Here is a 13234-nt window from a genome sequence, read left to right as displayed (position 1 = left end):
AAAAAAAAAAAAAAAAAGATTAATCGCGATTAATTATGGAAAAAATGCGATTAATTCGTTAAAAGATTTTAATCGTTTGACAGCACACATATTTTTTCCATTTTTTTTTTCAAACATTAGGGTAAAAGAGGGTCTGAAAATGTCCGGCAGTGAAGGAGTAAAAAGTTGTGTATTTATATATATACAGTACATATATGAAATTGCAAATCCCTGCCATTTAACTTTCAAGGTTCCAGTGTAATTGGAAAAAAAAAAAAAAAAAAAAGAAAAAAGTCTTTTGTGATCACCAATCAATAATGCTGATGAAAAGTTGGCCAAATAGACGCCACATGCCCCGTGAATGCGCGTATGGATAAAAGACATTGTGCGGCGGCTCTTTCTCCCTGGCCACTGAGCTGTGGACCACAAGGTTTGTTGTGTGCCTCGGATCACACGGAGGAAGCTGAATGATGTTGGCCCGGCTCTCTGAAGGAAGGCCACGCTTGGCCGGCCCCAGAACAGCCTCAACAGGATATCACACAAGAACCGGTGGCTTTTGTGCCCCGCTCTTCCCTCACCAAAAAGCGTGTCAAAGGGAGCGAGTCAGGGAGGGTGTTTTCTTTTTGCAGCAGATGTTAGAACAGTGTGTGGCGGGGGGGGGGGGGGGGGGGCTCCGTGACGGCCCGTACCCACAATGGCGCCTATCTAAAATCCTGCGACATCGTCGGAAAGCGCGCTGTGTGGCGCTAGCCGCTCCGAGTGTCGGATTCGAGATGTTTATAAAAAGGCGGCGACGTGTCTCTTAAGGCGCCGGTGAGCATCGCTGAGCTCCAGTGAAGCCCCGCTGGAGAGTTTCCTAACACACTGCTGCGACAAGGTAACGCACAAGAGTTCACCTTTTCATTCGCTCCCACAAGGCTGCCGATGATGTCGTTTGCCATTACAGAGTTCCCCCCGCTATATCGTGTTCTTTTGCGGTTTTACCCCTGGAGCGCAGTCAGGGCCTTCAAGGCCTTGTCTGCTGGCCCAAAGACTACGCTGGGTTTTTTTTTAGGACCATTTTTATGCGCTAAATTTATGTTGCTTTTGCTTACTCAGGTCCATTTTTTTGACGTTTTCACCAAATAAATTAAACTTGTCATTCAGGGCATTACTGTTTTTTTTTTGTTTTTTGTTTTTTAAATGAGGACTTCCGTGTATCACCCACTCTAAAATGTAATCAAATGGCTAACAGGAAAGTCGTAATTGCTATTTGTAGATGGACCCCTGGAGCCAAAGCAAACTATTTCCTTACTGTGATTTCCAATGTAATTTCTCATCCAAACACTGAAGTAGTCAGTCATTATGTGTCTTTGTGTGTGTGTGTGTGTGTGTGTGTGGCACAAGACATCCAGTTGAACGCGCGTTCGCATGGGGAGCATTAGCACGTTGTTGTCAGCGTCTATCCGTGCTGCGAGCGGCCCATCGCCGCGAAAGCCGCAGCCTCGGGGCTATAAACAGACCCCTGGGAGCCGGCAGCACTCAAGGGCCTATTTGTTCGACACAATGTGTTATTCTATCATAGCCAGGCTGTCACAGCGGCAATCATTCAAACAGACATCCGTTTCTCCCAGGAACGCCGAGACCTGTTTGTTTAGCTTTGGAGTGCTTCAGTCCCTTGATTGTCTCTGATAGTCGGCGCATGGAGAGTATTTCAGAGACAGGTTTCCGAAGCTTTCCGCAGCCGCCGTGCCAATGCTGTGTGGCGGCAGTCACCTCAGCTCACTTTACAGTTAACAGAAGTTTGGCAGAAAGACTTAGTGAGCAATTCTTACAAAACACAAAAGAGACTTGATACTGTTTATTACCACCTACAGTCGAATATTATGAAACATAAAAACCAAAATTACACAGTGTGTATTTCTAGCAGCCACATAGCTTAGCCTTAGAGTCTGCTAGCTTCATGCTAACACAATATGGGAGCCGCTACAGGCTAACTAACAGCCTCAATGTGGTCCTGTTATAATTATCCATTGAAGCAACAGATATTTGAAAACAAACACAGGAAACAGATTATATTATGATACTCACAGGCATATGTGGTTTATCCTCTGTGAAGAACGACTAATATCACTGTTGAGGAGTTGCCTTCTCTGGCTTGGTACACCAGACGGAGCAGCATAATGACAAATATGTTTGTCTTTTTCTAGGAAGGCTGGAACTGATCAATGGCATTTGCATTTATTTCAATGGGGAACAATGGTTTGCTTACCAGCACTCCAACGTTCCTGAACATAATTTTTTATAACTGTTAGCCTGCTACCCCCCAGCTTCTCATGAATGCGGTCGCTCATTGAAAGCGATATCTTAGCGCACATTGGTCAGTGCCTGTGAAGACGGGCCGCCACAATAGACCTGTCAGGCTTGATGGATTTCCAACACAGCTGGGATATGGCTCCCCAGACCGAAGCCGATGAGAGCGGGGCTACGTAAAACAGCAGCTCAGGGTTGTCCGTCCTCACACACACACACAAACAAACACTTCGTGTGCGAGTGTGTGAAAGAGTGCCTAATCAATAACATATTGTGCTGAAGAAGAGGAGGGCCGGCTGAAATATACGAGCATGATTAGAACGAGTGATAATGCGCAGAAGTGAAGGGGCACTTCTCTTAATCGGAATTATTATTAATTGCCTCTCCGATTTAGGCACTCAAACATTTTTTTTTATAGAAGAAGAGGCATGAAATTACAGGAGTAACATAGGTAAAAAAAAGGCATATTTCTTTGAAATTTCTTTAGTTGTATTTTTTTTTTTTTTTTTTTTAGATTAAAATCTTAATAATCTGTGAATACAGTTGTATTTTTGAAATTCTCTTGTTAAAATATGACTTTCCTCCCCTGTTAAACTTTGAATTTATTATGATAAAGCAGTTGACAAGGCCCGACTGCTAAAATCGAAAAATCGGAAATCCGCCAAAAATTGATGATCATTATAATTGCTACCAAGAAAAAAATGTTAGCCGTAAAAATGCGACTAAGCGGGGGAACCGGGTAAATGATGATATATAAATGATATATAAATAAACATGGGTTTATGCAAATAATGGAGGCAGGTTAGGATTAGGATTAGGGTCCGAAACAAAATCCGTGAATACGTGAATTCACAAATGCCGAGCCAAGACTATGTGAGGGTCCGCTGCGTTACGACTTTATTCTCTTATGATTACAATGTTTTCCCCTATAAAAATAGGAACTATGACAACGTTTAACAAAAAAAACAAAAAAACGGCACCCTTTTAATTCCTTTGGCATTTGAGATGAAGAGATGGTCCTTGGAAAAAATGTCTCCCCTGTAATTGCCTGGATCCCAAAAGTTTGAGAACCCTTGGTGTAGAGCAATCGAACTTATTCCAATATCTTGACCTGTGAGAGAATATGTGGCAGTGCTTTTGAATGATTAACAATATATGACCTGAAAGCTAGCCAGAAATCTTGATTTTGAAATGCTGTTGAATTTTGCACAAAGATTGCACTGTCATTAGAAGAAATCTGACCATTTGGGGTTACTTTTGAAAGCAATGTTCTTTTTTTTTTTTTTTTTTTTTAAATCCTCAATTGATGATTATGTGACCGTTATAATTTTTGGGGTGCTTGTGGGGAACTGATTGCCGATTGATCACAGTTGAGGCAAAATAAATGCACACTCAGAAGAGGCGCTGTTAATTCAGTCCCAGCAATCTTGCTGTCGAGAAGGCCCAACTCCTTCGTGTGGCCTTATCCTTCTCAATTTGACACAGGAATCTAAACAGGAGTTCAGAACATTCCAACATACAGTAAAATCTCCCGTTGCTTTGATATACCCTAACCCCAGAAACACATTTAACCACCTCAGAATCACACTTGAATGCGGATGAGTGTCCCCCCCCCTCATTGCTTAATACATCACCCCCCCCCCCCCAACTCCCCGCTGTTGTGAATATTTCAGTCTTAATCTGCAGATCACTTTACACCACTTGGGAAACAAAACAAGGCGTCCCTCCGATGCCAATTAATTAGGAGCTTATGAATACTTCAGTGAGCTACGTTCGAGTGGTGGCTTGCCCGCGTGCTACTGTTACAAACTACAGATCCTAATGGATTATTAATAGTGTCGTCACTTGATGTTGTTGTTGTTGTTTTTTCAGTGAGTGTGTACATGTGGTGCGGGGTTCACACACTGGTCACACTCCTGTTTGATCGATTAGATGCTCGAGACATGGTTCATTCCGATTTATCGCCAGTAATGTGCCAAACTCTGATCATGTATTGATTTTATAGCACATCAGGGGGTTGACACTACTTTTTCTGCTTGGATTTTTTTTTTTGATAGCTAAACATGTGGCTCAGCGATGTACAAACTAGGGCCGTTTGTTGCCCACCGTCCATTTTTAAGTGCATATAGCAAAAATGACATTTGCTGCTAATAAATTCCTTTTCTAGTTAAATATGCAAACTAACTATTTCAAATGAAACAAATAACATGTTTGTTCAAAACACAAATTTATAAACAATATGCAATTGCTTGAGTAACTGATTTTGGTATTCTTGATAGAATTTTTTTTTTTTTTTTTTAAAGTAAGCGGCCCTTGCTTCCTTCCATTTTTCTGTATGTGGCCCTTGGATAGTACTTCAGAATTACCTTAAGTCAACCTTTTTAAAGTTTTTAAACTGGCAATAAACATCAGAATTTGATGAATTTGTAATTAGTCTCAAATATGAACATTTTTCATAGTTGTGTTGTTAAACGGTACCTTGAGATCAGAGTTCTAATAGTGTTGGATTTTTCATGATTTCATATTGACTTCACTGTTTTGGATTCAGTTAGCTTTAATTAGTTTTTACCATGGGTTTGTTCATTTTTTAAAATTAGTTTTATACTTTGTTTTTGTTAGTTTTAGTATTAGTTTTTTTAAATATTATTTGAAATATTATTCAAATGTCTGCCGCGTAAAGATTTATAACGCCGCTAAATAGATGCAAATCGCTGTTGATGTTAGCATCAGCCTTAAGCTAGCGGACTAAAAGCGAAGTTTTGTGATTGTCAGAAAAGACACAACGTGTCATTCTTTTCGTTTAATGTTTAGTTTGACAGTAAACAAACTGATACATGTGTTTAAAACGCCACGTATATTTTCAAACTACGAAAAAGAAAGAACAAAGCCAGCAGGAGATTTGAGCAAAATACGACCAAGCTTATCTTGGGCGGGAATTGCAAAGTCCCCTTACATAACTGCCATGTCCGTCTTTATTTTCACCTCACGCATACAAGCTATTTAATAGAGAGGATAAGAAACTGTCTGCAGCTCTTCAAAATCTGCGTGCGACATCCATGCCAGGAATATGCAATATTCACATTAGTTTCACATTTGGCAAATAATTCCCTCATGTAGCTCTGCATCATTTTCTTAATACCGACTAAGATTTGCATAAAGGTGATCACATTTACCACCAGGGAAATATTCGGGACACACACACACACACACACACACACATTTCTGTGCCAACAAAACATTTCAAAGCTGTTGTTTTACATTTTGGATGTAATTATTTTCTTATATTCATGCCAAAGCCGTAATTATTTGCACATTAACACCTGCTGCATTTCCCGCGAGTTTGTATGTTTGTTTTAATCTGATTAATCTTCCTCGTTTTGCCATGCACTCGTGTCTGTTAGCTTGTTGGACAGCCCGGGGTGAGCACCGGGAAGATTTTTCTTTTTTATTTTATTTTATTTTTTTTTTTTAAATCCCTCTTCTTCTTTTCTTCACTCTTTGTCAAAAGGCACCGCCGTTATCCGCGGGCCACGTTCATTTCCCGCAGCCGCCCCAGCACGCTTCGATAGTGAAGCCGTAAAACAGTTTCGGCTAGCCATAAACACATTTGATGGAAACAAATTAGGAGGCAGAAATATAACTGACGGAAAACATAACAGCCGGCAATGGAATCACATTAGCGCCGAACGCGCCATGCGGCGGCAAATAAATGTACGATTAATAAATGGATAAATACAACACATAAAGTCTGCTGTTGCCAAAAGTCATTCATCATTGAAATGTCTGCGCACTTTTTTTTTTTTTTTTTTTTTTTTTTCCCACCCCCATTAAAGCTCTTATTAAAACACCTTTCAAATAAACGGGAGGCTTTAACAACCTGACAGTTGGCAGTAACCTGTTGACACGCGCGTCCTAAAACATCGCTTTGGGGGGCACCTCGACGCCTTTCCCATGAAATCACTAATGGTTATAATCCTCTGACAACACGAGATGAAATTCTGCCTGATTTGTTGCCGCCATGCAGGACTATTCGTGTTAATGAATTTTTAATATCCTTAATGACAGGAGAGGAACGATGTAATTAAAAGAGCAAGTTAAGAAAAACGCTGAGTCCAGCGCTTTATGGCCACCATTTTAATGTTAGTTTAATTGGAACTAACACATTATCTTAATGAGCAGATTGCCTTCAAGGAGACCATTTCCTCTTCCCCTTCAGCCTACTCAATGTCGCCGCTATGCGCATACAAATGTATTTCTTTGGGAATCGGCCAAATGTAGAGGAACCTGGAAAGATCAAACGCGGTCTGTTCCTTCGTTCGTTCCTTCGGGGACGCTGATCAAGCTTTCATCAGTTTGGATCTGGAAGCAACTTTTCCCATTGGAGATCATATTCAGTTATTCACATGGCGGCGCAATGTTGCTGATGAACATTACATACCTGTCAAGTCGTACGCTTTCGGCGTAATTTGTACAGGTGGAGACACTTTTTCAAACAGGCGCATGGCAAATCTGTACGGCCAAACTTTGTTGCTTCCGCCAGTCTAGGCAGGCCGGACTCTAATTTCAAACGGGCGTCTGTTGGCGATTTTCGACCGCAAACCTCGGCTGACTTTCATTTCACATCACAGGAATATCTAAAGCGGAAGTCAACCCAAACGTATTTTTTTTTTCAAGAATAAGTTCCCAGCAGGCCCACGAGTTGAAACACGGCATTCTGATTAATATTTGTGGAATATGAGTTAAGCAGCAAAATCCAGCCCTTTTTGGCCATCTCGGGGGGCGGCCATTTTGTCACTTCTGTCGACTGAAAATGACATCACAGTCGCTGAGATAACGACCAATCACGGCTCAGCTTCAGAATAGAGGTCAGCCGTGATTGGTCGTTTCCTGAGCCCTGAGCAACTGTGATGTCGTTTGCAGTCGACAAAATGGCCGCCCCCAGAGATGGCTAAAAACGGGTGAATTAACTCTTATTCTGCAAACGCAATATTTATCAGAAAGCCAAGTTTCAACTAGTGGGCCTGCAAAGAACATATTCTTGAAAAAAATATGTTTGGGTTGACTTCCACTTTAAGATTGCATAATAACACAATACTGTTGGGTTTTGTTGCACCTTTTCACTTTTTATCGGGTTACTTTGCAATAAAAAGAATGATTGCAAAATAAGGCAATGTTATTTTAGGAGGAGAACGAACACCTTCCACTTGCGGGTCATAGCTTTCATCGTTTTTTTTTTTCCCCCTCGTCAGTGAAATGGGCGTCCACTAGAGGGCAGACTATGCCTATGAGAACAATACTGCAGGGAGAGAACGCACAAGAAAAAGAGCACTCCGCTGTTGTGCGGGCTTAGCAAGGCAGTCTTTCTTTTTAGAAGAACCCCAAAAAACACGTGAACCGGGACTTGACCCGGTATGGACGGACGAAAACCATCCCTGTCAGTCCTTTTTAAAAGATTTCTCGTCCTCCGTCTGACCGTCCACAAAATGGGCGTCCGGCCGGGACGGACGTGCAGACCGCTCCGTCCCTGGGATAATGCTCCGATTTGGCCCGACGATCGGTACGCGCGTCGCTCGTTTAAGACGCGAAGCAATGCCGGCAGTATTTTCAAAGCGTTTGGAGTGCCACCCACGTTCTCCCATTTTTCATTTACCTGCCAGAAAATCAGATGCGACAGTTAAATTGTGACAGCGGCGCAAATCTACTCGTTGCCATTAGAGCTAATGTCATGTTTCTGTGCTAATCCCTCATCATTTTAGGGCCTCATTGCCTATTTTTCTCCATGATATTAAGTATTCAAAGCTCATTTACATTCTTATTTTTCAATTTGCTGCTGCAGTAGTTTAATTTATTCCATATAATTTCTTTCTCTGAGAGGGACATTAATCATTGGCTCTACATTTTAGCGCCTCTGGGACTTTTTTTTTTTTTTTTTTTTTTTTTTAAATCAATAAAATAAAGGGATAGCGCTATAGCAAAGGCTCGTGTTACAAAGGAACTGGATGTGTACGTTGTAATTGAATTAGCTTATTAATTTGCACTTGTTTGCGGATGTGTTTCATTTGCCGTCACTTTTGTCAACGCAGAACTTTCTGAAACTTATTCCTGTTTGTCATCGCTGTTGTTAACAGGGGGACAACAAGTCATATCAATGAGGGGCTCCCCGTAATGCTTCTGCTTGTTCTCTATTTCTGCTCTGTTGGGCTGGAGGCCTAACCACTTCCATCCTCTTTCTTCCTCGCTTTTCTTGTTGTTCCTTCATCCTTTCACATTCATTTTATGCTTGGCTATTCCGTAGGCTATCAGTGTATTAATGCCGCGGCTTAAGCCAAACACCCTCGGCTCGAGATAAGCCCGCAGGGTCGTCACGTGGCTGTGAACTGTGAGTTTACGCTTTTCCCCCAATTTTTTTTTTTTTCTTCTCTCTTTTCGTACTTTTTTTTTTTTTGAATTGTAAATTTTCCCCTCGCAAACTTTGCCGAGGCGCCACACGTCTTCATTAGCTATCGACTCGTCTGAGAGGCTTGACCTTCCGAAGGTGTGACCGAGGGCGGGGGCGTGATGCTTGCTTGATGGAGAGGGGTCTGCGGAGATGGAGTGGGGGGTGGGGGGTGGTGGTGGTCGAGGGGTTGGTCTTTTAACTCTGATACATAATGCTGTGGGCTATAATACTTTGCGCATGGCCGCTCGCAGGCCTACTAATCACAAGGAAAAAGACCCCACTGTCTCACTCCATAAACTCGGGCCCCGGCTAGGAAGACGGCCACGGGGGCGCGATGTCACTTGTAAATCCCAAATTAAACTCAACTGCCCAAAGCTGGCCGGCGTAAAAACAGCCTCAACTCAATCCCGCCTCCCCGCGTCTTCCCGTCAGCCGTGCAGGCGGTAACGAGCGGGCGGCGCTGTCGACAGGTGGCCGCGTGCCAGCCGTGTCAAGGTTGCGTAGTGGTCAATTTGTGCGCTTGTTGGTCACGTTCGGCTCCGTGCGTGTGTTCCCCCCCCCCCCTCCCCCCTGTCGCGGTGAAACCGTAATCCTTTGCTTCGTCAAACAGATCGTGCAAAAAAGAAATGCAGCGGTACCTTGATTTTCATTCTGTGACTATTTCAAAACCTTTTTACCCATCGCAATTAACTGAGATTCCAGTCGACTAAAAAAAGTGTTGTACTCACAGATGACATGGCACTTTTTTTCATCATCTTGTTAGAGGTCATTTATATTTAAAAGGGGGGGAAAAGCCTTGGTGGAGTTCTGCTCTCTGCACTTAAAAAAAAAAAAAAAAGTTGTCTGAATTCAAAATTTCAAGGAAACAAACTCCAGTAAAATTTTAAGTTGGGCAAGGTGTTGTACTTACAGATGACATGGCACTTTTTTTCATCATCCTGTTAGAGGTCACTTATATTTAAAAGGGGGGGGGGGGGGCCTTGGTGGAGTTCTGCTCTCTGCACTTAAAAAAAAAAAAAAAGTTGGCTAAATTCAAAATTTCAAGGAAACAAACTCCAGTAAAATTTTAATTTGGGCAATTCAACTAAATATTTTAGGTTTTGCTAGCGTGAACATCGGCTTTCCTGCATTTTCAACGAAGAAATACGAGTTTACAGAACTTATTATCTCTTGTTTCGTCCCCCCAAGTCAAAGATATAAGTAAAAGCAATTTAGCAAGCTAAATGCTTAGTTTGCTTTGTTTTGCTAACTAACATTGTTGCTCTAAATGTCAAGTTGTTCCGACTTAAATGACAGTTTTAGCCCTCAAAAAATACACGTTGTGTGTTTTAGTTTTTTTGTTTTTTTTTTATACAGTGTACTAAGTGGCATCTTACAGGGTGGGGGAAAATTTGTCGAAATTTTAGTATCACTGAAGTCATTACGCAAACGGTTTTAAACAGACAACACTGATGTTGATTTGCTATTCTCTTATTGTCTTGCCATTCAGTTTTTCTGTACTTTTGCACAACTTGCTGTTCTCTAACAAGGAGAAAAATTCAAAAGAGGATTTTGAGGCACGAATCGGCCAAAAGATTTTGTGGTTCAATTGTAATTGTTATTTAAAAAGCCCTCCTCATTAAGTTGTTGGCATTTTGATCAACAGTGCCTTGCCTTTGCCAGGTTTCCAACAGAAAGTGACCACTGATCTTGGAGTGTCACAGTGTGCAATCAAATTGCTTAGTCAGCTCATCAACTTATTGATTGCGTCACTCATGGCTCTAAGACCTTTGAAAAATTTTAGGAAGGTGACGTAACCACAGTCGTTTCCTTTTGGGAAGTATTAAAGGCTATTTGGGCACTGTCCGACATGGACGGCTGCCGTATTCAGCAATTTTAATCAATAACAGCTCATATTAAACTGAACATAATTTTGGGGCGCAACGGTATACAATATAAGGTATAAGGGCAACTTGACTGATGCGGTGTATCGTAACTCAAGCAAGAAGACTTTTTTAAAAAAAAAGTTTATATTTCCTCAAAAATCTGAATGTTGAATATGCGAGAAGTCGGTCTGACAGTGACGATATGTAGCATGTCCTTGCTGGATATTTACTAACTCCGTACGGTTTTCTTTGTAGATTAAGCCACATATTAAACCGGAACTGGCGGATAAAAAAATTTGCTTACACGCATGGGTACATGAAAGCAAATGTGATGCTTTTAATAAATTATGTTTTTTTTTTTACAATAAATACTTTGCGGATATGTACATTCAAATGCTGTCAAAGTTTAATTCGCCGTAAGGCACTTTTGCAAAATGGTTGTGTTTGTACCCCGCTTAAAGCAGCGGAGCAAAACGCATATACTGCATTAGATGAGCGGCGTCATTATACAGTGAATTGCAGTAGCTGCTTTAACAAAAACATTGTCTGCAAATGTTTTCCTTGCAATCCTCGCTTCCCCAGTAGCGCCCTCCCCGTTATCCCGCAGCAGAAGATGGAAAGTGTGAGCTGCATCGAGCGGGGCCCTCTCACTCGGAACCTTTAATTATAACTTCCCAGTATCAGTTACAGCAAGCCTGCACAGATGCTAAAACCCTCCGAGGCTTGGCTACTCTACCTTGCTTAATCTGAGGCGAGAGGCGTCCCATCAACCAATTCAATCTGCGCCGGCGAGATCCCACCCCCCACCCCCACCCGCCGCTCCCCTTGCAGCCAATCCGGGCGCGAGTTACGGTCACGTGAGCTCACGGCTTCTTAGCATCCTTCATCAACACTTGTTTTCGCCCGCGTTGTTATTTACCTCCTCCTCGACGCCTCACGCGGGGCGCTCTGCTTCCGGAGGATATAGTGAGGTCTGCGCGTGCACGGCTAAAGACGCCATAAAAATTGCTGAGGTATAAAATCGAAAGTGCTCAAGCTGTCTGCGGCCGGAATTGCTGGCTGGCTAGCTGGCAGGCTGGGGCCTGTTGGAGGTGGTGAAGGATACCCCGGCCAAGTCCACCTGCTCGCCTTGTAAATCACACACACACACACACGCGCACACACACAAAGAAAAAAAGTTTGGTCTTGTTTGTTTACATATTACAGTGCTTTACAGTGGCTCTGCTGCGGTACACAAAGATCTCTGCTTGGCTCAGGTTTAATGCACGGGCCATAAAACGAAAGCACCGGCGCACCGTTCCCATAGGGATTGACTGGCTTGTTGTTGGGAGGACAGAAACTTGATAGGAAAATTTTTATAAAATAACTCACAATAGCTCCACATGGAAGAAAGTGACTTGTTAATGTATCCTTATACACATACAGTATTGACAGTGTTTTTATTTAGTGCGCATTAGCAATTAATGGCAGGTGCTCAGAAGGCAAAACACTTGTATCTCAAATAATTTTTTCCTCATTAAAATGAATGGAAATGCCATTATTGGCACTATTTTTGTCATGTGTTAATAAGGGAAGTAGAACTCTATATTATTGCATTCCACAAAAACATGCAGTAGTAACAATTAAATAGAATGGAGAGAATTGCTGTGGACCCCCGCTCTACTGTATACGGGACATAAGGATCGAACGATAATCTACGTATAAATGACGGCCAATGAAATACATCGGGGGGAAAAAATATTTATCTATTATTAAATCCCTAAAAATGCTTCCAAAAAAATGCAGATAAATCGCTATTGTGTTTTACATGAAAATTTTGGTATGCCTCACCCCCCCAACAATTATTTTTGAATATTTAATAACAGTAAAAAAAAAAAAAAAATCTGCAAATAGGTGAATCCACAGCTGCCGAACTGCAATTATGAGTGGTCATTGTCTGTCTACCTGTGTTGCTGCATCATTTTTGTTCAAATATCCATTCATTACATTGCTACAAGATGCTATTCATGAGCCTGTCCTTACATTTTCCATTATGTGGTAGTATTAAGCGAGCTTTAAATAAATAAAGGTGCATTTCTCTTTGTTTTATGTTTACTTTGGCAGTAACCGCTGCTAGTTGAGTTGAATTCACCAATGCCATCATACAACGTTCGGATCTTATTTTTTTTGACAGAAAATGTCAGCTCACTCGTATCTCAAGGCACCACTAAACCAAGAGCAAATTACGACATAATATTAATATAGTGGTTAATCTCTGTGGCTGGTATACATACTGCAGCGAGTACTTTGCGGTGTAATCTCTCGCTGCTTCACTGATATGTACACTTTCTATAGAGTATTTTGCCAACACCCACTGGGGTGTTACCGCGTCTTTGCAGGCGAACCGGGAGTCAAAAACACTTATCCCGAAGAGAGATCAAGCCTACATGCTGTATCTTATCTGCGCTTTCAGTCTTGCACTTGTACACACTCACTTGTGCGCCCTCCTCCTTCCACTCCGACGTGCACTCGCAATAATCCACACCAGTGGTGCTCTCTTTCTCTGTGTGTGTGAAAGCGAGCGAGGGAGGGAAGTCAGGCAAGTTTTGCGCATGTGTCACCAGCGGTGGTCCGTTTTTGAGTGTGGTCATGTGGTCACAGCTGACTTTGCCTGAGCGAT

Source organism: Filicampus tigris, chromosome 11 (assembly GCF_054856515.1).
Source record: "Filicampus tigris isolate MCC_2025a chromosome 11, RoL_Ftig_1.0, whole genome shotgun sequence".
Classification (NCBI taxonomy): Eukaryota; Metazoa; Chordata; class Actinopteri; order Syngnathiformes; family Syngnathidae; genus Filicampus; species Filicampus tigris.
Note: the sequence above shows the minus strand (reverse complement) of the source record.